Here is a 27,788-nt window from a genome sequence, read left to right on the forward strand (position 1 = left end):
GCCCCCTGGCCCTCCACTTAGGGGCCTTTGACCCCAGCAAGCTACCCTGGGGGTCCTCCTCTTTCCGTGGACTTGCAGTAGAGGCCCTAGGGTGCCCCCTTGGCCTCCACCTAGGGGCCTCTGACCCCAGCAAGCTACCCAGGGGTCCAAAACTCTCCCTGGACTTGCAGTAGAGGCCCCAGGGTGCCCCCTTGGCCTCCACCTAGGGGCCTCTGACCCCAGCAAGCTACCCAGGGGGTCCACCTCTTTTCCTGCACTTGCAGTAGAGGCGATAGGGTACCTCCTGGACCTCCACCTAGGGGCCTTTGACCCCAGCAAGCTACCCAGGGGTCCACAACTCTCCCTGGACTTGCAGTACAGGCCCCAGGGTGCCCCCTTGGCCTCCACCTAGGGGCCTCTGACCCCAGCAAGCTACCCAGGGGTCCACAACTCTCCTTGTACTTGCAGTAGAGGCCGCAGGGTGCCCCCTTGGCCTCCACCCAGGGGCCTCTGACCCCAGCAAGCTACCCAGGGGTCCACCTTTCTCCCTGGACTTGAAGTATAGGCCCAAGGGTGCCCACTGGCCCTCCACCTAGGGGCCTAAGACCCCAACATGCTACCCAGGGGTCCACAACTCTCCCTGGACTTGCAGTAGAGGCCCCAGGGTGCCCCCTGGCCCTCCACCTAGGGACCTAAGACCCCAGCAAGCTACCCAGGGGTCCACCTCTCTCCCTGGACATAAAGTAGACGCCCCAGGGTGCCCCCTGGCCCTCCACCTACTTGCCTTTGACCCCAGGATGCTATCCAGGGGTCCACCTTGCTCCCTGGACTTGCAGTAGAGGCCCAAGAAGGCCACCTGGCCCTCCAGCTAGGGGCCTAGGACCCCAGAAAGCTACCCAGGGGTCCACCTCTCTCCCTGGACTTGCAGTAGAGGCCCCAGGGTGCCCCCTTGCCCTCTAAAAAGGAGTCTTTGACCCCAGCAAGCTACCCAGTGGTCCACCTCTTTCCCTGGACTTGGAGGATAGGCCCCAGGGTGCCCCCTGGCCCTCCACCTAGGGGCCTTTGACCCCAGCAAGCTACCCTGGGGGTCCTCCTCTTTCCCTGGACTTGCAGTAGAGGAACTAGGGTGCCCCCTTGGCCTCCACCTAGGGGCCTCTGACAACAGCAATCTACCCAGGGGTCCAAAACTCTCCCTGGACTTGCAGTAGAGGCCCCAGGGTGCCCCCTTGGCCTCCACCCAGGGGCCTCTGACCCCAGCAAGTTACCCAGGGGGTCCACCTCTTTTCCTGGACTTGCAGTAGAGGCGATAGGGTACCTCCTGGCCCTCCACCTAGGGTCCTTTGACCCCAGCAAGCTACCCAGGGGTCCACAACTCTCCCTGGACTTGCAGTACAGGCCCCAGGGTGCCCCCTTGGCCTCCACCTAGGGGCCTCTGACCCCAGCAAGCTACCCAGGGGACCACAACTCTCCCTGGACTTGCAGTACAGGCCCCAGGGTACCCCCTTGGCCTACACACTGGGGACTAGGACCCCAGCTAGCTACCCAGGGTCCACCTCTCTGCCTGGACTTGCAGTAGAGGCCCTAGGGTGCCCCCTTGCCCTCCATCCAGGGGCCTCTGACCCCAGCAAGCTACCCAGGGGTCAACCTCTCTCCCTGGACTTGCAGTAGAGGCCCTAGGGTACCTCCTGGCCCTCCACCTAGGGGCCTCTGACCCCAGCAAGCTACCCAGGGGTCCACAACTCTTCCTGGACTTGCAGTAGAGGCCCCAGGGTGCCCCCTTGGCCTCCACCCAGGGGCCTCTGACCCCAGCAAGCTACCCAGGGGTCCACCTTTCTCCCTGGACTTGAAGTATAGGCCTCAGAGTGCCCACTGGCCCTCCACCTAGGGGCCTAAGACCCCAGCAAGCTACCCAGGGGTCCACAACTCTCCCTGGACTTGCAGTAGAGGCCCCAGGGTGCCCCCTTGGCCTCCACCTAGGGGCCTCTGACACCAGCAAGCTACCCAGGGGTCCAAAACTCTCCCTGGACTTGCAGTAGAGGCCACAGGGTGCCCCCTTGGCCTCCACCCAGGGGCCTCTGACCCCAGCAAGCTACCCAGGGGGTCCACCTCTTTCCCTGGACTTGCAGTAGAGGCCCTAGGGTACCTCCTGGCCCTCCACCTAGGGGCCTTTGACCCCAGCAAGCTACCCAGGGGTCCATAACTCTCCCTGGACTTGCAGTACAGGCCCCAGGGTGCCCCCTTGCCCTCCAACGAGGGGCCTCTGACCCCAGCAAGCTACCCAGGGGACCACAACTCTCCCTGGACTTGCAGTAGAGGCCCCAGGTTACTACCTTGGCCTCCACCTAGGGGCCTCTGACCCCAGCAAGCTACCCAGGGGGTCCACCTCTTTTCCTGGACTTGCAGTAGAGGCGATAGGGTACCTCCTGGCCCTCCACCTAGGGTCCTTTGACCCCAGCAAGCTACCCAGGGGTCCACCTCTCTCCCTTGACTTGAAGTATAGGCCCCAGGGTGCCCCCTTGGCCTCCACCCAGGGGCCTCTGACCCCAGCAAGCTACCCAGGGGTCCACCTTTCTCCCTGGACTTGAAGTATAGGCCCAAGGGTGCCCACTGGCCATCCACCTAGGGGCCTAAGACCCCAACAAGCTACCCAGGGGTCCACAACTCTCCCTGGACTTGCAGTAGAGGCCCCAGGGTGCCCCATGGCCCTCCACCTAGGGGCCTCTGACCCCAGCAAGCTACCCAGGGGTCAACCTCTCTCCCTGGACTTGCAGTATAGGCCCCAGGGTGCCCCCTGGCCCTCCACCTAGGGACCTAAGACCCCAGCTAGCTACCCAGGGGTCCACCTCTCTCCCTTGACTTGAAGTATAGGCCCCAGGGTGCCCCCTGGCCCTCCACCTAGGGGACTAGGACCCCAGCAAGCTACCCAAGGGTCCACCTCTCTGCCTGGACTTGCAGTAGAGGCCCCAGGGTGCCCCCTTGGCCTCCACCTAGGGGCCTCTGACCCCAGCAAGCTACCCAGGGGTCCACAACTCTCCCTGGACTTGCAGTAGAGGCCCCAGGGTGCCCCCTTGGCCTCCACCCAGGGGCCTCTGACCCCAGCAAGCTACCCAGGGGTCCACCTTTCTCCCTGGACTTGAAGTATAGGCCCAAGGGTGCCCACTGGCCCTCCACCTAGGGACCTAAGACCCCAACAAGCTACCCAGGGGTCCACAACTCTCCCTGGACTTGCAGTAGAGGCCCCAGGGTGCCCCCTTGGCCTCCACCTTGGGGCCTCTGACACCAGCAAGCTACCCAGGGGTCCAAAACTCTCCCTGAACTTGCAGTAGAGGCCCCAGGGTGCCCCCTTGGCCTCCACCCAGGGGCCTCTGACCCCAGCAAGCTACCCAGGGGGTCCAACTCTTTCCCTGGACTTGCAGTAGAGAACCTAGAGTACCTCCTGGCCCTCCACCTAGGGGCCTTTGACCCCAGCAAGCTACCCAGGGGTCCACAACTCTCCCTGGACTTGCAGTACAGGCCCCAGGGTGCCCCCTTGGCCTCCACCTAGGGGCCTCTGACCCCAGCAAGCTACCCAGGGGACCACAACTCTCCCTGGACTTGCAGTAGAGGCCCCAGGGTACTACCTTGGCCTCCACCCAGGGGCCTCTGACCCCAGCAAGCTACCCAGGGGTCCACAACTCTCCCTGGACTTGCAGTAGAGGCCCCAGGGTGCCCCCTTGGACTCCACCCAGGGGCCTCTGACCCCAGCAAGCTACCCAGGGGTCCACCTCTCTCCCTTGACTTGAAGTATAGGCCCCAGGGTGCCCCCTTGGCCTCCACCCAGGGGCCTCTGACCCCAGCAAGCTACCCAGGGGTCCACCTTTCTCCCTGGACTTGAAGTATAGGCCCAGGGGTGCCCATTGGCCATCCACCTAGGGGCCTAAGACCCCAACAAGCTACCCAGGGGTCCACAACTCTCCCTGGACTTGCAGTAGAGGCCCCAGGGTGCCCCTTGGCCCTCCACCTAGGGGCCTCTGACCCCAGCAAGCTACCCAGGGGTCAACCTCTCTCCCTGGACTTGCAGTATAGGCCCCAGGGTGCCCCCTGGCCCTCCACCTAGGGACCTAAGACCCCAGCAAGCTACCCAGGGGTCCACCTCTCTCCCTTGACTTGAAGTATAGGCCCCAGGGTGCCCCCTGGCCCTCCACCTAGGGGACTAGGACCCCAGCAAGCTACCTAAGGGTCCACCTCTCTGCCTGGACTTGCAGTAGAGGCCCCAGGGTTCCCCCTTGGCCTCCACCTAGGGGCCTCTGACCCCAGCAAGCTACCCAGGGGTCCACAACTCTCCCTGGACTTGCAGTACAGGCCCCAGGGTGCCCCCTTGGCCTCCACCTAGGGGCCTCTGACCCCAGCAAGCTACCCAGGGGACCACAACTCTCCCTGGACTTGCAGTAGAGGCCCCAGAGTACTACCTTGGCCTCCACCCAGGGGCCTCTGACCCCAGCAAGCTACCCAGGGGTCCACAACTCTCCCTGGACTTGCAGTAGAGGCCCCAGGGTGCCCCCTTGGCCTCCACCTAGGGGCCTCTGACCCCAGCAAGCTACCCAGGGGTCCACCTCTCTCCCTTGACTTGAAGTATAGGCCCCAGGGTGCCCCCTTGGACTCCAACCAGGGGCCTCTGACCTCAGCAAGCTACCCAGGGGTCCACCTTTCTCCCTGGACTTGAAGTATAGGCCCAAGGGTAACCACTGGCCATCCACCTAGGGTTCTAAGACACCAACAAGCTACCCAGGGGTCCACCTCTCTCCCTTGACTTGAAGTATAGGCCCCAGGGTGCCCCCTGGCCCTCCACCTAGGGGACTAGGACCCCAGCAAGCTACCCAAGGGTCCACCTCTCTGCCTGGACTTGCAGTAGAGGCCCCAGGGTGCCCCCTTGGCCTCCACCTAGGGGCCTCTGACCCCAGCAAGCTACCCAGGGGTCCACAACTCTCCCTGGACTTGCAGTAGAGGCCCCAGGGTGCCCCCTTGGCCTCCACCCAGGGGCCTCTGACCCCAGCAAGCTACCCAGGGGTCCACCTTTCTCCCTGGACTTGAAGTATAGGCCCAAGGGTGCCCACTGGCCCTCCACCTAGGGACCTAAGACCCCAACAAGCTACCCAGGGGTCCACAACTCTCCCTGGACTTGCAGTAGAGGCCCCAGGGTGCCCCCTGGCCCTCCACCTAGTGGCCTAAGACCCCAGCAAGCTACCCAGGGGTCCACCTCTCTCCCTTGACTGGAAGTATAGGCCCCAGGGTGCCCCCTGGCCCTCCACCTAGGGGACTAGGACCCCAGCTAGCTACCCTGGGGTCCTCCTCTCTGCCTGGACTTGCAGTAGAGGCCCCAGGGTGCCCCCTTGCCCTCAACCCAGGGGCCTCTGACCCCAGCAAGCTACCCAGGGGTCCACAACTCTCCCTGGACTTGCAGTAGAGGCCCCAGGGTGCCCCCTTGGCCTCCACCCAGGGGCCTCTGACCCCAGCAAGCTACCCAGGGGTCCACCTTTCTCCCTGGACTTGAAGTATAGGCCTCAGGGTGCCCCCTGGCCCTCCACCTAGGGGCCTAAGACCCCAGCAAGCTACCCAGGGGTCCACAACTCTCCCTGGACTTGCAGTAGAGGCCCCAGGGTGCCCCCTGGCCCTCCACCTTGGGGCCTCTGACCCCAGCAAGCTACCCAGGGGTCCACAACTCTCCCTGGACTTGCAGTAGAGGCCCCAGGGTGCCCCCTGGCCCTCCACCTAGGGGCCTCTGACCCCAGCAAGCTACCCAGGGGTCCACCTCTCTCCCTGGACTTGCAGTATAGGCCCCAGGGTGCCCCCTGGCCCTCCACCTAGGGACCTAAGACCCCAGCAAGCTACCCAGGGGTCCACCTCTCTCCCTTGACTTTAAGTATAGGCCCCAGGGTGCCCCCTAGCCCTCCACCTAGGGGACTAGGACCCCAGCAAGCTACCCAGGGGTCCACCTCTCTGCCTGGACTTGCAGTAGAGGCCCCAGGGTGCCCCCTAGGCCTCCACCTAGGGGCCTCTGACCCCAGCAAGCTACGCAGGGGTCCACAACTCTCCTTGGACTTGCAGTAGAGGCCGCAGGGTGCCCCCTTGGCCTCCACCCAGGGGCCTCTGACCCCAGCAAGCTACCCAGGGGTCCACCTTTCTCCCTGGACTTGAAGTATAGGCCCCAGGGTGCCCCCTTGGCCTCCACCCAGGGGCCTCTGACCCCAGCAAGCTACCCAGGGGTCCACCTTTCTCCCTGGACTTGAAGTATAGGCCTCAGAGTGCCCCCTGGCCCTCCACCTAGGGGCCTAAGACCCCAGCAAGCTACCCAGGGGTCCACAACTCTCCCTGGACTTGCAGTAGAGGCCCCAGGGTGCCCCCTGGCCCTCCACCTAGGGGCCTCTGACCCCAGCAAGCTACCCAGGGGTCCACAACTCTCCCTGGACTTGAAGTATAGGCCTCAGGGTGCCCACTGGCCCTCCACCTAGGGGCCTAAGACCCCAGCAAGCTACCCAGGGGTCCACAACTCTCCCTGGACTTGCAGTAGAGGCCCCAGGGTGCCCCCTTGGCCTCCACCTAGGGGCCTCTGACACCAGCAAGCTACCCAGGGGTCCAAAACCCTCCCTGGACTTGCAGTAGAGGCCCCAGGGTGCCCCCTTGGCCTCCACCCAGGGGCCTCTGACCCCAGCAAGCTACCCAGGGGTCCACAACTCTCCCTGGACTTGCAGTACAGGCCCCAGGGTGCCCCCTTGGCCTCCACCTAGGGGCCTCTGACCCCAGCAAGCTACCCAGGGGACCACAACTCTCCCTGGACTTGCAGTAGAGGCCCCAGGGTACCCCCTTGGCCTCCACACAGGGGACCAGGACCCCAGCTAGCTACCCAGGGTCCACCTCTCTGCCTGGACTTGCAGTAGAGGCCCTAGGGTGCCCCCTTGCCCTCCATCCAGGGGCCTCTGACCCCAGCAAGCTACCCAGGGGTCAACCTCTCTCCCTGGACTTGCAGTAGAGGCCCTAGGGTACCTCCTGGCCCTCCACCTAGGGGCCTCTGACCCCAGCAAGATACCCAGGGGTCCACAACTCTCCTTGGACTTGCAGTAGAGGCCGCAGGGTGCCCCCTTGGCCTCCACCCAGGGGCCTCTGACCCCAGCAAGCTACCCAGGGGTCCACCTTTTTACCTGGACTTGAAGTATAGGCCCAAGGGTGCCCACTGGCCCTCCACCTAGGGGTCTAAGACCCCAACAAGCTAGCCAGGGGTCCACAACTTTCCCTGGACTTGCAGTAGAGGCCCCAGGGTGCCCCTGGCCCTCCACCTAGGGGCCTAAGACCCCAGCAAGCTACCCAGGGGTCCACCTCTCTCCCTGGACATAAAGTAGACGCCCCAGGGTGCCCCCTGGCCCTCCACCTAATAGCCTTTGACCCCAGGATGCTATCCAGGGGTCCACCTTGCTCCCTGGACTTGCAGTAAAGGCCTAAGGAGGCCACCTGGCCCTCCATTTAGGGGCCTAGGACCCCAGAAAGCTACCCAGGGGTCCACCTCTCTCCCTGGACTTGCAGTAGAGGCCCCAGGGTGCCCCCTTGCCCTCCAAAAAGGAGTTTTTGACCCCAGCAACCTACCCAGTGGTCCACCTCTTTCCCTGGACTTGGAGGATAGGCCCCAGGGTGCCCCCTGGCCCTCCACCTAGGGGCCTTTGACCCCAGCAAGCTACCCTGGGGGTCCTCCTCTTTCCCTGGACTTGCAGTAGAGGCCCTAGGGTGCCCCCTTGGCCTCCACCTAGGGGCCTCTGACCCCAGCAATCTACCCAGGGGTCAAAAACTCTCCCTGGACTTGCAGTAGAGGCCCCAGGGTGCCTCCTTGGCCTCCACACAGGGGCCTCTGACCCCAGCAAGCTACCCAGGGGGTCCACCTCTTTCCCTGGACTTGCAGTAGAGGCCCTAGGGTACCTCCTGGCCCTCCACCTAGGGGCCTTTGACCCCAGCAAGCTACCCAGGGGTCCTCAACTCTCCCTGGACTTGCAGTACAGGCCCCAGGGTGCCCCCTTGGCCTCCACCTAGGGGCCTCTGACCCCAGCAAGCTACCCAGGGGTCCACAACTCTCCCTGGACTTGCAGTAGAGGCCCCAGGGTACCCCATTGGCCTCCACCCAGGGGCCTCTGACCCCAGCAAGCTACCCAGGGGGTCCACCTCTTTCCCTGGACTTGCAGTAGAGGCCCTAGGGTACCTCCTGGCCCTCCACCTAGGGGCCTTTGACCTCAGCAAGCTACCCAGGGGTCCACAACTCTCCCTGGACTTGCAGTAGAGGCCCCAGGGTGCCCCCTTGGCCTCCACCTAGGGGCCTCTGACCCCAGCAAGCTACCCAGGGGTCCACAACTCTCCCTGGACTTGCAGTAGAGGCCCCAGGGTGCCCCCTTGGCCTCCACCCAGGGGCCTCTGACCCCAGCAAGCTACCCAGGGGTCCACCTTTCTCCCTGGACTAGAAGTAAAGGCCCAAGGGTGCCCACTGGCCATCCACCTAGGGGCCTAAGACCCCAACAAGCTACCCAGGGGTCCACAACTCTCCCTGGACTTGCAGTAGAGGCCCCAGGGTGCCCCCTGGCCCTCCACCTAGGGGCCTCTGACCCCAGCAAGCTTCCCAGGGGTCCACCTCTCTCCCTGGACTTGCAGTATAGGCCCCAGGGTGCCCCCTGGCCCTCCACCTAGGGACCTAAGACCCCAGCAAGCTACCCAGGGGTCCACCTCTCTCCCTTGACTTGAAGTATAGGCCCCAGGGTGCCCACTGGCCCTCCACCCAGGGGACTAGGACCCCAGCAAGCTACCCAGGGGTCCACATCTCTGCCTGGACTTGCAGTAGAGGCCCCAGGGTGCCCCCTTGGCCTTCACCTAGGGGCCTCTGACCCCAGCAAGCTACCCAGGGGTCCACAACTCTCCCTGGATTTGCAGTAGAGGCCCCAGGGTGCCCCATTGGCCTCCACCCAGGGGCCTCTGACCCCAGCAAGCTACCCAGGGGTCCACCTTTCTCCCTGGACTTGAAGTATAGGCCCAAGGGTGCCCACTGGCCCTCCACCTAGGGGCCTAAGACCCCAACAAGCTACCCAGGGGTCCACAACTCTCCCTGGACTTGCAGTAGAGGCCCCAGGGTGCCCCCTGGCCCTCCACTTAGGGGCCTAAGACCCCAGCAAGCTACTCAGGGGTCCACCTGTCTCCCTTGACTTGAAGTATAGGCCCCAGGGTGCCCCCTGGCCCTCCACCTAGGGGACTAGGACCCCAGCTAGCTACCCAGGGTCCACCTTTCTGCCTGGACTTGCAGTAGAGGCCCTAGGGTGCCCCCTTGGCATCCACCCAGGGGCCTCTGACCCCAGCAAGCTACCCAGGGGTCCACCTCTCTGCCTGGACTTGCAGTAGAGGCCCCAGGGTGCCCCCTGGCCCTCCACCTAGGGGCCTAAGACCCCAGCAAGCTACCCAGGGGTCCACCTCTCTCCCTGGACTTGCAGTATAGGCCCCAGGGTGCCCCCTGGCCGTCCACCTAGGGGACTAGGACCCCAGCTAGCTACCCAGGGGTCCACCTCTCTGCCTGGACTTGCAGTAGAGGCCCCAGGGTGCCCCCTGGCCCTCCACCTAGGGGCCGAAGACCCCAGCAAGCTACCCAGGGGTCCACAACTCTCCCTGGTTTTGCAGTATAGGCCCCAGGGTGCCCCTTAGCCCTCCACCTAGGGGACTAGGACCCCAGCTAGCTACTCAGGGGTCCACCTCTCTGCCTGGACTTGCAGTAGAGGCCCCAGGGTGCCCCCTTGCCCTCCACCCAGTGGCCTCTGACCCCAGCAAGCTACCCAGGGGTCCACCTTTCTCCCTGGACTTGAAGTATAGGCCTCAGGGTGCCCCCTGGCCCTCCACCTAGGGGCCTAAGACCCCAGCAAGCTACCCAGGGGTCCACAACTCTCCCTGGACTTGCAGTAGAGGCCCCAGGGTGCCCCCTGGCCCTCCACCTAGGGGCCTCTGACCCCAGCAAGCTACCCAGGGGTCCACATCTCTCCCTGGACTTGCAGTATAGGCCCCAGGGTGCCCCCTGGCCCTCCACCTATGGACCTAAGACCCCAGCAAGCTACCCAGGGGTCCACCTCTCTCCCTTGACTTGAAGTATAGGCCCCAGGGTGCCCCCTGGCCCTCCACCTAGGGGACTAGGACCCCAGCAAGCTACCCAGGGGTCCACCTCTCTGCCTGGACTTGCAGTAGAGGCCCCAGGGTGCCCCCTTGGCCTCCACCTAGGGGCCTCTGACCCCAGCAAGCTACCCAGGGGTCCACAACTCTCCCTGGACTTGCAGTAGAGGCCGCAGGGTGCCCCCTTGGCCTCCACCCAGGGGCCTCTGACCCCAGCAAGCTACCCAGGGGTCCACCTTTCTCCCTGGACTTGAAGTATAGGCCCAAGGGTGCCCACTGGCCCTCCACTTAGGGGCCTACGACCCCAGCAAGCTACCCAGGGGTCCACCTCTCTCCCTGGACATGCAGTAGATGCCCCAGGGTGCCCCCTGGCCCTCCATCTAGTGGCCTTTGACCCCAGGAAGCTATCCAGGGGTCCACCTTGCTCCCTGGACTTGCAGTAGAGGCCCAAGAAGGCCACCTGGCCCTCCATCTTGGGGCCTAGGTCCCCAGCAAGCAACCCAGGGATCCACCTCTCTCCCTGGACTTGCAGTAGAGGCCCCAGGGTGCCCCCTTGCCCTCCAAAAAGGAGTCTTTGACCCCAGCAACCTACCCAGTGGTCCACCTCTTTCCCTGGACTTGGAGGATAGGCCCCAGGGTGCCCCCTGGCCCTCCACCTGGGGGCCTTTGACCCCAGCAAGCTACCCTGGGGGTCCTCCTCTTTCCCAGGACTTGCAATAGAGGCCCCAGGGTGCCCCCTGGCCCTCCACCTAGGGGACTAGGACCCCAGCTAGCTACCCAGGGGTCCACCTCTCTGCCTGGACTTGCAGTAGAGGCCCCAGGGTGCCCCCTGGCCCTCCACCTAGGGGCCTAAGACCCCAGCAAGCTACCCAGGGGTCCACCTCTCTCCCTGGACTTGCAGTATAGGCCCCAAGGTGCCCCCTGGCCGTCCACCTAGGGGACTAGGACCCCAGCTAGCTACCCAGGGGTCCACCTCTCTGCCTGGACTTGCAGTAGAGGCCCCAGGGTGCCCCCTGGCCCTCCACCTAGGGGCCGAAGACCCCAGCAAGCTACCCAGGGGTCCACAACTCTCCCTGGACTTGCAGTATAGGCCCCAGGGTTCCCCCTGGCCCTCCACCTAGGGGACTAGGACCCCAGCTAGCTACCCAGGGGTCCACCTCTCTGCCTGGACTTGCAGTAGAGGCCCCAGGGTGCCCCCTTGCCCTCCACCCAGGGGCCTCTGACCCCAGCAAGCTACCGAGGGGTCCACCTCTCTCCCTGGACTTGCAGTAGAGGCCCTAGGGTACCTCCTGGCCCTCCACCTAGGGGTCTCTGACCCCAGCAAGCTACCCAGGGGTCCACAACTCTCCCTGGACTTGCAGTAGAGGCCCCAGGGTTTCCCCTTGGCCTCCACCCAGGGGCCTCTGACCCCAGCAAGCTACCCAGGGGTCCACCTTTCTCCCTGGACTTGAAGTATAGGCCTCAGGGTGCCCCCTGGCCCTCCACCTAGGGGCCTAAGACCCCAGCAAGCTACCCAGGGGTCCACAACTCTCCCTAGACTTGCAGTAGAGGCCCCAGGGTGCCCCCTGGCCCTCCACCTAGGGGCCTCTGACCCCAGCAAGCTACCCAGGGGTCCACAACTCTCCCTGGACTTGCAGTAGAGGCCCCAGGATGCCCCCTGGCCCTCCACCTAGGGGCCTCTGACCCCAGCAAGCTACCCAGGGGTCCACCTCTCTCCCTGGACTTGCAGTATAGGCCCCAGGGTGCCCCCTGGCCCTCCACCTATGGACCTAAGACCCCAGCAAGCTACCCAGGGGTCCACCTCTCTCCCTTGACTTGAAGTATAGGCCCCAGGGTGCCCCCTGGCCCTCCACCTAGGGAACTAGGACCACAGCAAGCTACCCAGGGGTCCACCTCTCTGCCTGGACTTGCAGTAGAGGCCCCAGGGTGCCCCCTTGGCCTCCACCTAGGGGCCTCTGACCCCAGCAAGCTACCCAGGGGTCCACAACTCTCCCTGGACTTGCAGTAGAGGCCACAGGGTGCCCCCTTGGCCTCCACCTAGGGGCCTCTGACCCCAGCAAGCTACCCAGGGGTCCACAACTCTCCCTGGACTTGCTGTAGAGGCCCAAGAAGGCCACCTGGCCCTCCATCTAGGGGCCTAGGACCCCAGAAAGCTACCCAGGGGTCCACCTCTCTCCCTGGACTTGCAGTAGAGGCCCCAGGGTGCCCCCTTGCCCTCCAAAAAGGAGTCTTTGACCCCAGCAACCTACCCAGTGGTCCACCTCTTTCCCTGGACTTGGAGGATAGGCCCCAGGGTGCCCCCTGGCCCTCCACCTAGGGGCCTTTGACCCCAGCAAGCTACCCTGGGGGTCCTCCTCTTTCCCTGGACTTGCAGTAGAGGCCCTAGGGTGCCCCCTTGGCCTCCACCTAGGGGCCTCTGACCCCAGCAAGCTACCCAGGGGTCCAAAACTCTCCCTGGACTTGCAGTATAGGCCCCAGGGTGCCCCCTAGCCCTCCACCTAGGGGACTAGGACCCCAGCAAGCTACCCAGGGGTCCACCTCTCTGCCTGGACTTGCAGTAGAGGCCCCAGGGTGCCCCCTGGCCTCCACCTAGGGGCCTCTGACCCCAGCAAGCTACCCAGTGGTCCACAACTCTCCTTGGACTTGCAGTAGAGGCCGCAGGGTGCCCCCTTGGCCTCCACCCAGGGGCCTCTGACCCCAGCAAGCTACCCAGGGGTCCACCTTTCTCCCTGGACTTGAAGTATAGGCCCAAGGGAGCCCACTGGCCCTCCACCTAGGGGCCTAAGACCCCAACAAGCTAGCCAGGGGTCCACAACTCTCCCTGGACTTGCAGTAGAGGCCCCAGGGTGCCCCCTGGCCCTCCACCTAGGGGCCTAAGACCCCAGCAAGCTACCCAGGTTTCCAAATCTCTCCCTGGACATGAAGTAGACGCCCCAGGGTGCCCCCTGGCCTTCCACCTAGTTGCCTTTGACCCCAGGAAGCTATCCAGGTGTCCACCTTGCTCCCTGGACTTGCAGTAGAGGCCCAAGAAGGCCACCTGGCCCTCCATCTAGGGGCCTAGGACCCCAGAAAGCTACCCAGGGGTCCACCTCTCTCCCTGGACTTGAAGTAGAGGCCCCAGGGTGCCCCCTTTCCCTCCAAAAAGGAGTCTTTGACCCCAGCAACCTACCCAGTGGTCCACCTCTTTCCCTGGACTTGGAGGATAGGCCCCAGGGTGCCCCCTGGCCCTCCACCTGGGGGCCTTTGACCCCAGCAAGCTACCCTGGGGGTCCTCCTCTTTCCCAGGACTTGCAATAGAGGCCCCAGGGTGCCCCCTGGCCCTCCACGTAGGGGACTAGGACCCCAGCTAGCTACCCAGGGGTCCACCTCTCTGCCTGGACTTGCAGTAGAGGCCCCAGGGTGCCCCCTGGCCCTCCACCTAGGGGCCTAAGACCCCAGCAAGCTACCCAGGGGTCCACCTCTCTCCCTGGACTTGCAGTATAGGCCCCAGGGTGCCCCCTGGCCGTCCACCTAGGGGACTAGGACCCCAGCTAGCTACCCAGGGGTCCACCTCTCTGCCTGGACTTGCAGTAGAGGCCCCAGGGTGCCCCCTGGCCCTCCACCTAGGGGCCGAAGACCCCAGCAAGCTACCCAGGGGTCCACAACTCTCCCTGGACTTGCAGTATAGGCCCCAGGGTTCCCCCTGGCCCTCCACCTAGGGGACTAGGACCCCAGCTAGCTACCCAGGGGTCCACCTCTCTGCCTGGACTTGCAGTAGAGGCCCCAGGGTGCCCCCTTGCCCTCCACCCAGGGGCCTCTGACCCCAGCAAGCTACCGAGGGGTCCACCTCTCTCCCTGGACTTGCAGTAGAGGCCCTAGGGTACCTCCTGGCCCTCCACCTAGGGGCCTCTGACCCCAGCAAGCTACCCAGGGGTCCACAACTCTCCCTGGACTTGCAGTAGAGGCCCCAGGGTTTCCCCTTGGCCTCCACCCAGGGGCCTCTGACCCCAGCAAGCTACCCAGGGGTCCACCTTTCTCCCTGGACTTGAAGTATAGGCCTCAGGGTGCCCCCTGGCCCTCCACCTAGGGGCCTAAGACCCCAGCAAGCTACCCAGGGGTCCACAACTCTCCCTAGACTTGCAGTAGAGGCCCCAGGGTGCCCCCTGGCCCTCCACCTAGGGGCCTCTGACCCCAGCAAGCTACCCAGGGGTCCACAACTCTCCCTGGACTTGCAGTAGAGGCCCCAGGATGCCCCCTGGCCCTCCACCTAGGGGCCTCTGACCCCAGCAAGCTACCCAGGGGTCCACCTCTCTCCCTGGACTTGCAGTATAGGCCCCAGGGTGCCCCCTGGCCCTCCACCTATGGACCTAAGACCCCAGCAAGCTACCCAGGGGTCCACCTCTCTCCCTTGACTTGAAGTATAGGCCCCAGGGTGCCCCCTGGCCCTCCACCTAGGGAACTAGGACCACAGCAAGCTACCCAGGGGTCCACCTCTCTGCCTGGACTTGCAGTAGAGGCCCCAGGGTGCCCCCTTGGCCTCCACCTAGGGGCCTCTGACCCCAGCAAGCTACCCAGGGGTCCACAACTCTCCCTGGACTTGCAGTAGAGGCCACAGGGTGCCCCCTTGGCCTCCACCTAGGGGCCTCTGACCCCAGCAAGCTACCCAGGGGTCCACAACTCTCCCTGGACTTGCTGTAGAGGCCCAAGAAGGCCACCTGGCCCTCCATCTAGGGGCCTAGGACCCCAGAAAGCTACCCAGGGGTCCACCTCTCTGCCTGGACTTGCAGTAGAGGCCCCAGGGTGCCCCCTTGCCCTCCAAAAAGGAGTCTTTGACCCCAGCAACCTACCCAGTGGTCCACCTCTTTCCCTGGACTTGGAGGATAGGCCCCAGGGTGCCCCCTGGCCCTCCACCTAGGGGCCTTTGACCCCAGCAAGCTACCCTGGGGGTCCTCCTCTTTCCCTGGACTTGCAGTAGAGGCCCTAGGGTGCCCCCTTGGCCTCCACCTAGGGGCCTCTGACCCCAGCAAGCTACCCAGGGGTCCAAAACTCTCCCTGGACTTGCAGTAGAGGCCCCAGGGTGCCCCCTTGGCCTCCACCCAGGGGCCTCTGACCCCAGCAAGCTACCCAGGGGTCCACAACTCTCCCTGGACTTGCAGTAGAGGCCCCAGGGTGCCCCCTTGCCCTCCAAAAAGGAGTCTTTGACCCCAGCAACCTACCCAGTGGTCCACCTCTTTCCCTGGACTTGGAGGATAGGCCCCAGGGTGCCCCCTGGCCCTCCACCTAGGGGCCTTTGACCCCAGCAAGCTACCCTGGGGGTCCTCCTCTTTCCCTGGACTTGCAGTAGAGGCCCTAGGGTGCCCCCTTGGCCTCCACCTAGGGGCCTCTGACCCCAGCAAGCTACCCAGGGGTCCAAAACTCTCCCTGGACTTGCAGTAGAGGCCCCAGGGTGCCCCCTTGGCCTCCACCCAGGGGCCTCTGACCCCAGCAAGCTACCCAGGGGTCCACAACTCTCCCTGGACTTGCAGTACAGGCCCCAGGGTGCCCCCTTGGCCTCCACCTAGGGGCCTCTGACCCCAGCAAGCTACCCAGGGGTCCACCTCTCTCCCTGGACTTGTAGTATAGCCCCCAGGGTGCCCCCTGGCCCTCCACCTAGGGACCTAAGACCCCAGCAAGCTACCCAGGGGTCCACCTCTCTCCCTTGACTTGAAGTATAGGCCCCAGGGTGCCCCCTAGCCCTCCACCTAGGGGACTAGGACCCCAGCAAGCTACCCAGGGGTCCACCTCTCTGCCTGGACTTGCAGTAGAGGCCCCAGGGTGCCCCCTGGCCTCCACCTAGGGGCCTCTGACCCCAGCAAGCTACCCAGTGGTCCACAACTCTCCTTGGACTTGCAGTAGAGGCCGCAGGGTGCCCCCTTGGCCTCCACCCAGGGGCCTCTGACCCCAGCAAGCTACCCAGGGGTCCACCTTTCTCCCTGGACTTGAAGTATAGGCCCAAGGGAGCCCACTGGCCCTCCACCTAGGGGCCTAAGACCCCAACAAGCTAGCCAGGGGTCCACAACTCTCCCTGGACTTGCAGTAGAGGCCCCAGGGTGCCCTCTGGCCCTCCACCTAGGGGCCTAAGACCCCAGCAAGCTACCCAGGGGTCCAAATCTCTCCCTGGACATGAAGTAGACGCCCCAGGGTGCCCCCTGGCCTTCCACCTAGTTGCCTTTGACCCCAGGAAGCTATCCAGGGGTCCACCTTGCTCCCTGGACTTGCAGTAGAGGCCCAAGAAGGCCACCTGGCCCTCCATCTAGGGGCCTAGGACCCCAGAAAGCTACCCAGGGGTCCACCTCTCTCCCTGGACTTGAAGTAGAGGCCCCAGGGTGCCCCCTTTCCCTCCAAAAAGGAGTCTTTGACCCCAGCAACCTACCCAGTGGTCCACCTCTTTCCCTGGACTTGGAGGATAGGCCCCAGGGTGCCCCCTGGCCCTCCACTTAGGGGCCTTTGACCCCAGCAAGCTACCCTGGGGTCCACCTCTCTCCCTGGACTTGCAGTAGAGGCCCCAGGGTGCCCCCTTGCCCTCTAAAAAGGAGTCTTTGACCCCAGCAAGCTACCCAGGGGGTCCACCTCTTTTCCTGCACTTGCAGTAGAGGCGATAGGGTACCTCCTGGACCTCCACCTAGGGGCCGTTGACCCCAGCAAGCTACCCAGGGGTCCACAACTCTCCCTGGACTTGCAGTACAGGCCCCAGGGTGCCCCCTTGGCCTCCACCTAGGGGCCTCTGACCCCAGCAAGCTACCCAGGGGTCCACAACTCTCCTTGTACTTGCAGTAGAGGCCGCAGGGTGCCCCCTTGGCCTCCACCCAGGGGCCTCTGACCCCAGCAAGCTACCCAGGGGTCCACCTTTCTCCCTGGACTTGAAGTATAGGCCCAAGGGTGCCCACTGGCCCTCCACCTAGGGGCCTAAGACCCCAACATGCTACCCAGGGGTCCACAACTCTCCCTGGACTTGCAGTAGAGGCCCCAGGGTGCCCCCTGGCCCTCCACCTAGGGGCCTAAGACCCCAGCAAGCTACCCAGGGGTCCACCTCTCTCCCTGGACATAAAGTAGACGCCCCAGGGTGCCCCCTGGCCCTCCACCTACTTGCCTTTGACCCCAGGATGCTATCCAGGGGTCCACCTTGCTCCCTGGACTTGCAGTAGAGGCCCAAGAAGGCCACCTGGCCCTCCAGCTAGGGGCCTAGGACCCCAGAAAGCTACCCAGGGGTCCACCTCTCTCCCTGGACTTGCAGTAGAGGCCCCAGGGTGCCCCCTTGCCCTCTAAAAAGGAGTCTTTGACCCCAGCAAGCTACCCAGTGGTCCACCTCTTTCACTGGACTTGGAGGATAGGCCCCAGGGTGCCCCCTGGCCCTCCACCTAGGGGCCTTTGACCCCAGCAAGCTACCCTGGGGGTCCTCCTCTTTCCCTGGACTTGCAGTAGAGGAACTAGGGTGCCCCCTTGGCCTCCACCCAGGGGCCTCTGACCCCAGCAATCTACCCAGGGGTCAAAAACTCTCCCTGGACTTGCAGTAGAGGCCCCAGGGTGCCCCCTTGGCCTCCACCCAGGGGCCTCTGACCCCAGCAAGTTACCCAGGGGGTCCACCTCTTTTCCTGGACTTGCAGTAGAGGCGATAGGGTACCTCCTGGCCCTCCACCTAGGGTCCTTTGACCCCAGCAAGCTACCCAGGGGTCCACAACTCTCCCTGGACTTGCAGTACAGGCCCCAGGGTGCCCCCTTGGCCTCCACCTAGGGGCCTCTGACCCCAGCAAGCTACCCAGGGGACCACAACTCTCCCTGGACTTGCAGTACAGGCCCCAGGGTACCCCCTTGGCCTCCACACTGGGGACTAGGACCCCAGCTAGCTACCCAGGGTCCACCTCTCTGCCTGGACTTGCAGTAGAGGCCCTAGGGTGCCCCCTTGCCCTCCATCCAGGGGCCTCTGACCCCAGCAAGCTACCCAGGGGTCAACCTCTCTCCCTGGACTTGAAGTATAGGCCTCAGGGTGCCCACTGGCCCTCCACTTAGGGGCCTAAGACCCCAGCAAGCTACCCAGGGGTCCACAACTCTCCCTGGACTTGCGGTAGAGGCCCCAGGGTGCCCCCTTGGCCTCCACCTAGGGGCTTATGACACCAGCAAGCTACCCAGGGGTCCAAAACTCTCCCTGGACTTGCAGTAGAGGCCCCAGGGTGCCCCCTTGGCCTCCAGCCAGGGGCCTCTGACCCCAGCAAGCTACCCACGGGGTCCACCTCTTTCCCTGGACTTGCAGTAGAGGCCCTAGGGTACCTCCTGGCCCACCACCTAGGGGCCTTTGACCCCAGCAAGATACCCAGGGGTCCACAACTCTCCCTGGACTTGCAGTACAGGCCCCAGGGTGCCCCCTTGGCCTCCACCTAGGGGCCTCTGACCCCAGCAAGCTACCCAGGGGACCACAACTCTCCCTGGACTTGCAGTAGAGGCCCCAGGGTACTACCTTGGCCTCCACCCAGGGGCCTCTGACCCCAGCAAGCTACCCAGGGGTCCACAACTCTCCCTGGACTTGCAGTAGAGGCCCCAGGGTGCCCCCTTGGCCTCCACCTAGTGGCCTCTGACCCCAGCAAGCTACCCAGGGGTCCACCTCTCTCCCTTGACTTGAAGTATAGGCCCCAGGGTGCCCCCTTGGCCTCCACCCAGGGGCCTCTGACCCCAGCAAGCTACCCAGGGGTCCACCTTTCTCCCTGGACTTGAAGTATAGGCCCAAGGGTGCCCACTGGCCATCCACCTAGGGGCCTAAGACCCCAACAAGCTACCCAGGGGTCCACAACTCTCCCTGGACTTGCAGTAGAGGCCCCAGGGTGCCCCCTGGCCCTCCACCTAGGGGCCTCTGACCCCAGCAAGCTACCCAGTGTTCAACCTCTCTCCCTGGACTTGCAGTATAGGCCCCAGGGTGCCCCCTGGCCCTCCACCTAGGGAACTAAGACCCCAGCAAGCTACCCAGGGGTCCACCTCTCTCCCTTGACTTGAAGTATAGGCCCCAGGGTGCCCCCTGGCCCTCCACCTAGGGACTAGGACCCCAGCAAGCTACCCAAGGGTCCACCTCTCTGCCTGGACTTGCAGTAGAGGCCCCAGGGTGCCCCCTTGGCCTCCACCTAGGGGCCTCTGACCCCAGCAAGCTACCCAGGGGTCCACAACTCTCCCCGGACTTGCAGTAGAGGCCCCAGGGTGCCCCCTTGGCCTCCACCCAGGGGCCTCTGACCCCAGCAAGCTACCCAGGGGTCCACCTTTTCTCCCTGGACTTGAAGTATAGGCCCAAGGGTGCCCACTGGCCCTCCACCTAGGGACCTAAGTCCCCAACAAGCTACCCAGGGGTCCACAACTCTCCCTGGACTTGCAGTAGAGGCCCCAGGGTGCCCTCTGGCCCTCCACCTAGTGGCCTAAGACCCCAGCAAGCTACCCAGGGGTCCACCTCTCTCCCCTGACTTGAAGTATAGGCCCCAGGGTGCCCCCTGGCCCTTCACCTAGGGGACTAGGACCCCAGCTAGCTACCCAGGGGTCCACCTCTCTGCCTGGACTTGCAGTAGAGGCCCCAGGGTGCCCCCTTGGCCTCCACCCAGGGGCCTCTGACCCCAGCAAGCTACCCAGGGGTCCACCTTTCTCCCTGGACTTGAAGTATAGGCCTCAGGGTGCCCCCTGGCCCTCCACCTAGGGGCCTAAGACCCCAGCAAGCTACCCAGGGGTCCACAACTCTCCCTGGACTTGCAGTAGAGGCCCCAGGGTGCCCCCTGGCCCTCCACCTAGGGGCCTCTGACCCCAGCAAGCTACCCAGGGGTCCACAACTCTCCCTGGACTTGCAGTAGAGGCCCCAGGGTGCCCCCTGGCCCTCCACCTAGGGGCCTCTGACCCCAGCAAGCTACCCAGGGGTCCACCTCTCTCCCTGGACTTGCAGTATAGGCCCCAGGGTGCCCCCTGGCCCTCCACCTAGGGACCTAAGACCCCAGCAAGCTACCCAGGGGTCCACCTCTCTCCCTTGACTTGAATTATAGGCCCCAGGGTGCCCCCTAGCCCTCCACCTAGGGGACTAGGACCCCAGCAAGCTACCCAGGGGTCCACCTCTCTGCCTGGACTTGCAGTAGAGGCCCCAGGGTGCCCCCTAGGCTTCCACCTAGGGGCCTCTGACCCCAGCAAGCTACCCAGGGGTCCACAACTCTCCTTGGACTTGCAGTAGAGGCCGCAGGGTGCCCCCTTGGCCTCCACCCAGGGGCCTCTGACCCCAGCAAGCTACCCAGGGGTCCACCTTTCTCCCTGGACTTGAAGTATAGGCCCCAGGGTGCCCCCTTGGCCTCCACCCAGGGGCCTCTGACCCCAGCAAGCTACCCAGGGGTTCACCTTTCTCCCTGGACTTGAAGTATAGGCCTCAGAGTGCCCCCTGGCCCTCCACCTAGGGGCCTAAGACCCCAGCAAGCTACCCAGGGGTCCACAACTCTCCCTGGACTTGCAGTAGAGGCCCCAGGGTGCCCCCTGGCCCTTCACCTAGGGGCCTCTGACCCCAGCAAGCTACCCAGGGGTCCACAACTCTCCCTGGACTTGCAGTAGAGGCCCCAGGGTGCCCCCTGGCCCTCCACCTAGGGGCCTCTGACCCCAGCAAGCCACCCAGGGGTCCACCTCTCTCCCTGGACTTGTAGTATAGCCCCCAGGGTGCCCCCTGGCCCTCCACCTAGGGACCTAAGACCCCAGCAAGCTACCCAGGGGTCCACCTCTCTCCCTTGACTTGAAGTATAGGCCCCAGGGTGCCCCCTAGCCCTCCACCTAGGGGACTAGGACCCCAGCAAGCTACCCAGGGTTCCACCTCTCTGCCTGGACTTGCAGTAGAGGCCCCAGGGTGCCCCCTGGCCTCCACCTAGGGGCCTCTGACCCCAGCAAGCTACCCAGTGGTCCACAACTCTCCTTGGACTTGCAATAGAGGCCGCAGGGTGCCCCCTTGGCCTCCACCCAGGGGCCTCTGACCCCAGCAAGCTACCCAGGGGTCCACCTTTCTCCCTGGACTTGAAGTATAGGCCCAAGGGAGCCCACTGGCCCTCCACCTAGGGGCCTAAGACCCCAACAAGCTAGCCAGGGGTCCACAACTCTCCCTGGACTTGCAGTAGAGGCCCCAGGGTGCCCCCTGGCCCTCCACCTAGGGGCCTAAGACCCCAGCAACCTACCCATTGGTCCACCTCTTTCCCTGGACTTGGAGGATAGGCCCCAGGGTGCCCCCTGGCCCTCCACTTAGGGGCCTTTGACCCCAGCAAGCTACCCTGGGGGTCCTCCTCTTTCCCTGGACTTGCAGTAGAGGCCCTAGGGTGCCCCCTTGGCCTCCACCTAGGGGCCTCTGACCCCAGCAAGCTACCCAGGGGTCCAAAACTCTCCCTGGACTTGCAGTAGAGGCCCCAGGGTGCCCCCTTGGCCTCCACCTAGGGGCCTCTGACCCCAGCAAGCTACCCAGGGGGTCCACCTCTTTTCCTGCACTTGCAGTAGAGGCGATAGGGTACCTCCTGGACCTCCACCTAGGGGCCTTTGACCCCAGCAAGCTACCCAGGGGTCCACAACTCTCCCTGGACTTGCAGTACAGGCCCCAGGGTGCCCTCTTGGCCTCTACCTAGGGGCCTCTGACCCCAGCAAGCTACCCAGGGGTCCACAACTCTCCTTGTACTTGCAGTAGAGGCCGCAGGGTGCCCCCTTGGCCTCCACCCAGGGGCCTCTGACCCCAGCAAGCTACCCAGGGGTCCACCTTTCTCCCTGGACTTGAAGTATAGGCCCAAGGGTGCCCACTGGCCCTCCACCTAGGGGCCTAAGACCCCAACATGCTACCCAGGGGTCCACAACTCTCCCTGGACTTGCAGTAGAGGCCCCAAGGTGCCCCCTGGCCCTCCACCTAGGGGCCTAAGACCCCAGCAAGCTACCCAGGGGTCCAACACTCTCTCACTGGACATAAAGTAGACGCCCCAGGGTGCCCCCTGGCCCTCCACCTACTTGCCTTTGACCCCAGGATGCTATCCAGGGGTCCACCTTGCTCCCTGGACTTGCAGTAGAGGCCCAAGAAGGCCACCTGGCCCTCCAGCTAGGGGCCTAGGACCCCAGAAAGCTACCCAGGGGTCCACCTCTCTCCCTGGACTTGCAGTAGAGGCCCCAGGGTGCCCCCTTGCCCTCCCAAAAGGAGTCTTTGACCCCAGCAAGCTACCCAGTGGTCCACCTCTTTCCCTGGACTTGGAGGATAGGCCCCAGGGTGCCCCCTGGCCCTCCACCTAGGGGCCTTTGACCCCAGCAATCTACCCTGGGGGTCCTCCTCTTTCCCTGGACTTGCAGTAGAGGCCCTAGGGTGCCCCCTTGGCCTCCACCTAGGGGCCTCTGACCCCAGCAATCTACCCAGGGGTCCAAAACTCTCCCTGGACTTGCAGTAGAGGCCCCAGGGTGCCCCCTTGGCCTCCACCCAGGGGCCTCTGACCCCAGCAAGTTACCCAGGGGGTCCACCTCTTTTCCTGGACTTGCAGTAGAGGCGATAGGGTACCTCCTGGCCCTCCACCTAGGGTCCTTTGACCCCAGCAAGCTACCCAGGGGTCCACAACTCTCCCTGGACTTGCAGTACAGGCCCCAGGGTGCCCCCTTGGCCTCCACCCAGGGGCCTCTGACCCCAGCAAGCTACCCAGGGGTCCACCTTTCTCCCTGGACTTGAAGTATAGGCCCAAGGGTGCCCACTGGCCCTCCACCTAGGGGCCTCTGACCCCAGCAAGCCACCCAGGGGTCCACCTCTCTCCCTGGACTTGTAGTATAGCCCCCAGGGTGCCCCCTGGCCCTCCACCTAGGGACCTAAGACCCCAGCAAGCTACCCAAGGGTCCACCTCTCTCCCTTGACTTGAAGTATAGGCCCCAGGGTGCCCCCTAGCCCTCCACCTAGGGGACTAGGACCCCAGCAAGCTACCCAGGGGTCCACCTCTCTGCCTGGACTTGCAGTAGAGGCCCCAGGGTGCCCCCTGGCCTCCACCTAGGGAACTCTGACCCCAGCAAGCTACCCAGTGGTCCACAACTCTCCTTGGACTTGCAGTAGAGGCCGCAGGGTGCCCCCTTGGCCTCCACCCAGGGGCCTCTGACCCCAGCAAGCTACCCAGGGGTCCACCTTTCTCCCTGGACTTGAAGTATAGGCCCAAGGGAGCCCACTGGCCCTCCACCTAGGGTTCTAAGACCCCAACAAGCTAGCCAGGGGTCCACAACTCTCCCTGGACTTGCAGTAGAGGCCCCAGGGTGCCCCCTGGCCCTCCACCTAGGGGCCTAAGACCCCAGCAAGCTACCCAGGGGTCCACCTCTCTCCCTGGACATGAAGTAGACGCCCCAGGGTGCCCCCTGGCCTTCCACCTAGTTGCCTTTGACCCCAGGAAGCTATCCAGGGGTCCACCTTGCTCCCTGGACTTGCAGTAGAGGCCCAAGAAGGCCACCTGGCCCTCCATCTAGGGGCCTAGGACCCCAGAAAGCTACCCAGGGGTCCACCTCTCTCCCTGGACTTGAAGTAGAGGCCCCAGGGTGCCCCTTTTCCCTCCAAAAAGGAGTCTTTGACCCCAGCAACCTACCCAGTGGTCCACCTCTTTCCCTGGACTTGGAGGATAGGCCCCAGGGTGCCCCCTGGCCCTCCACTTAGGGGCCTTTGACCCCAGCAAGCTACCCTGGGGGTCCTCCTCTTTCCCTGGACTTGCAGTAGAGGCCCTAGGGTGCCCCCTTGGCCTCCACCTAGGGGCCTCTGACCCCAGCAAGCTACCCAGGGGTCCAAAACTCTCCCTGGACTTGCAGTAGAGGCCCCAGGGTGCCCCCTTGGCCTCCACCTAGGGGCCTCTGACCCCAGCAAGCTACCCAGGGGGTCCACCTCTTTTCTTGCACTTGCAGTAGAGGCGATAGGGTACCTCCTGGACCTCCACCTAGGGGCCTTTGACCCCAGCAAGCTACCCAGGGGTCCACAACTCTCCCTGGACTTGCAGTACAGGCCCCAGGGTGCCCTCTTGGCCTCCACCTAGGGGCCTCTGACCCCAGCAAGCTACCCAGGGGTCCACAACTCTCCTTGTACTTGCAGTAGAGGCCGCAGGGTGCCCCCTTGGCCTCCACCCAGGGGCCTCTGACCCCAGCAAGCTACCCAGGGGTCCACCTTTCTCCCTGGACTTGAAGTATAGGCCCAAGGGTGCCCACTGGCCCTCCACCTAGGGGCCTAAGACCCCAACATGCTACCCAGGGGTCCACAACTCTCCCTGGACTTGCAGTAGAGGCCCCAAGGTGCCCCCTGGCCCTCCACCTAGGGGCCTAAGACCCCAGCAAGCTACCCAGGGGTCCAACACTCTCTCACTGGACATAAAGTAGACGCCCCAGGGTGCCCCCTGGCCCTCCACCTACTTGCCTTTGACCCCAGGATGCTATCCAGGGGTCCACCTTGCTCCCTGGACTTGCAGTAGAGGCCCAAGAAGGCCACCTGGCCCTCCAGCTAGGGGCCTAGGACCCCAGAAAGCTACCCAGGGGTCCACCTCTCTCCCTGGACTTGCAGTAGAGGCCCCAGGGTGCCCCCTTGCCCTCCAAAAAGGAGTCTTTGACCCCAGCAAGCTACCCAGTGGTCCACCTCTTTCCCTGGACTTGGAGGATAGGCCCCAGGGTGCCCCCTGGCCCTCCACCTAGGGGCCTTTGACCCCAGCAATCTACCCTGGGGGTCCTCCTCTTTCCCTGGACTTGCAGTAGAGGCCCTAGGGTGCCCCCTTGGCCTCCACCTAGGGGCCTCTGACCCCAGCAATCTACCCAGGGGTCCAAAACTCTCCCTGGACTTGCAGTAGAGGCCCCAGGGTGCCCCCTTGGCCTCCACCCAGGGGCCTCTGACCCCAGCAAGTTACCCAGGGGGTCCACCTCTTTTCCTGGACTTGCAGTAGAGGCGATAGGGTACCTCCTGGCCCTCCACCTAGGGTCCTTTGACCCCAGCAAGCTACCCAGGGGTCCACAACTCTCCCTGGACTTGCAGTACAGGCCCCAGGGTGCCCCCTTGGCCTCCACCCAGGGGCCTCTGACCCCAGCAAGCTACCCAGGGGTCCACCTTTCTCCCTGGACTTGAAGTATAGGCCCAAGGGTGCCCACTGGCCCTCCACCTAGGGGCCTCTGACCCCAGCAAGCCACCCAGGGGTCCACCTCTCTCCCTGGACTTGTAGTATAGCCCCCAGGGTGCCCCCTGGCCCTCCACCTAGGGACCTAAGACCCCAGCAAGCTACCCAAGGGTCCACCTCTCTCCCTTGACTTGAAGTATAGGCCCCAGGGTGCCCCCTAGCCCTCCACCTAGGGGACTAGGACCCCAGCAAGCTACCCAGGGGTCCACCTCTCTGCCTGGACTTGCAGTAGAGGCCCCAGGGTGCCCCCTGGCCTCCACCTAGGGAACTCTGACCCCAGCAAGCTACCCAGTGGTCCACAACTCTCCTTGGACTTGCAGTAGAGGCCGCAGGGTGCCCCCTTGGCCTCCACCCAGGGGCCTCTGACCCCAGCAAGCTACCCAGGGGTCCACCTTTCTCCCTGGACTTGAAGTATAGGCCCAAGGGAGCCCACTGGCCCTCCACCTAGGGGCCTAAGACCCCAACAAGCTAGCCAGGGGTCCACAACTCTCCCTGGACTTGCAGTAGAGGCCCCAGGGTGCCCCCTGGCCCTCCACCTAGGGGCCTAAGACCCCAGCAAGCTACCCAGGGGTCCACCTCTCTCCCTGGACATGAAGTAGACGCCCCAGGGTGCCCCCTGGCCTTCCACCTAGTTGCCTTTGACCCCAGGAAGCTATCCAGGGTCCACCTTGCTCCCTGGACTTGCAGTAGAGGCCCAAGAAGGCCACCTGGCCCTCCATCTAGGGGCCTAGGACCCCAGAAAGCTACCCAGGGGTCCACCTCTCTCCCTGGACTTGAAGTAGAGGCCCCAGGGTGCCCCTTTTCCCTCCAAAAAGGAGTCTTTGACCCCAGCAACCTACCCAGTGGTCCACCTCTTTCCCTGGACTTGGAGGATAGGCCCCAGGGTGCCCCCTGGCCCTCCACTTAGGGGCCTTTGACCCCAGCAAGCTACCCTGGGGGTCCTCCTCTTTCCCTGGACTTGCAGTAGAGGCCCTAGGGTGCCCCCTTGGCCTCCACCTAGGGGCCTCTGACCCCAGCAAGCTACCCAGGGGTCCAAAACTCTCCCTGGACTTGCAGTAGAGGCCCCAGGGTGCCCCCTTGGCCTCCACCTAGGGGCCTCTGACCCCAGCAAGCTACCCAGGGGGTCCACCTCTTTTCTTGCACTTGCAGTAGAGGCGATAGGGTACCTCCTGGACCTCCACCTAGGGGCCTTTGACCCCAGCAAGCTACCCAGGGGTCCACAACTCTCCCTGGACTTGCAGTACAGGCCCCAGGGTGCCCTCTTGGCCTCCACCTAGGGGCCTCTGACCCCAGCAAGCTACCCAGGGGTCCACAACTCTCCTTGTACTTGCAGTAGAGGCCGCAGGGTGCCCCCTTGGCCTCCACCCAGGGGCCTCTGACCCCAGCAAGCTACCCAGGGGTCCACCTTTCTCCCTGGACTTGAAGTATAGGCCCAAGGGTGCCCACTGGCCCTCCACCTAGGGGCCTAAGACCCCAACATGCTACCCAGGGGTCCACAACTCTCCCTGGACTTGCAGTAGAGGCCCCAAGGTGCCCCCTGGCCCTCCACCTAGGGGCCTAAGACCCCAGCAAGCTACCCAGGGGTCCACCTCTCTCCCTGGACATAAAGTAGACGCCCCAGGGTGCCCCCTGGCCCTCCACCTACTTGCCTTTGACCCCAGGATGCTATCCAGGGGTCCACCTTGCTCCCTGGACTTGCAGTAGAGGCCCAAGAAGGCCACCTGGCCCTCCAGCTAGGGGCCTAGGACCCCAGAAAGCTACCCAGGGGTCCACCTCTCTCCCTGGACTTGCAGTAGAGGCCCCAGGGTGCCCCCTTGCCCTCCAAAAAGGAGTCTTTGACCCCAGCAAGCTACCCAGTGGTCCACCTCTTTCCCTGGACTTGGAGGATAGGCCCCAGGGTGCCCCCTGGCCCTCCACCTAGGGGCCTTTGACCCCAGCAATCTACCCTGGGGGTCCTCCTCTTTCCCTGGACTTGCAGTAGAGGCCCTAGGGTGCCCCCTTGGCCTCCACCTAGGGGCCTCTGACCCCAGCAATCTACCCAGGGGTCCAAAACTCTCCCTGGACTTGCAGTAGAGGCCCCAGGGTGCCCCCTTGGCCTCCACCCAGGGGCCTCTGACCCCAGCAAGTTACCCAGGGGGTCCACCTCTTTTCCTGGACTTGCAGTAGAGGCGATAGGGTACCTCCTGGCCCTCCACCTAGGGTCCTTTGACCCCAGCAAGCTACCCAGGGGTCCACAACTCTCCCTGGACTTGCAGTACAGGCCCCAGGGTGCCCCCTTGGCCTCCACCTAGGGGCCTCTGACCCCAGCAAGCTACCCAGGGGACCACAACTCTCCCTGGACTTGCAGTACAGGCCCCAGGGTACCCCCTTGGCCTCCAAACTGGGGACTAGGACCCCAGCTAGCTACCCAGGGTCCACCTCTCTGCCTGGACTTGCAGTAGAGGCCCTAGGGTGCCCCCTTGCCCTCCATCCAGGGGCCTCTGACCCCAGCAAGCTACCCAGGGGTCAACCTCTCTCCCTGGACTT

Source organism: Danio rerio, chromosome 23 (assembly GCF_049306965.1).
Source record: "Danio rerio strain Tuebingen ecotype United States chromosome 23, GRCz12tu, whole genome shotgun sequence".
Classification (NCBI taxonomy): domain Eukaryota; kingdom Metazoa; phylum Chordata; class Actinopteri; order Cypriniformes; family Danionidae; genus Danio; species Danio rerio.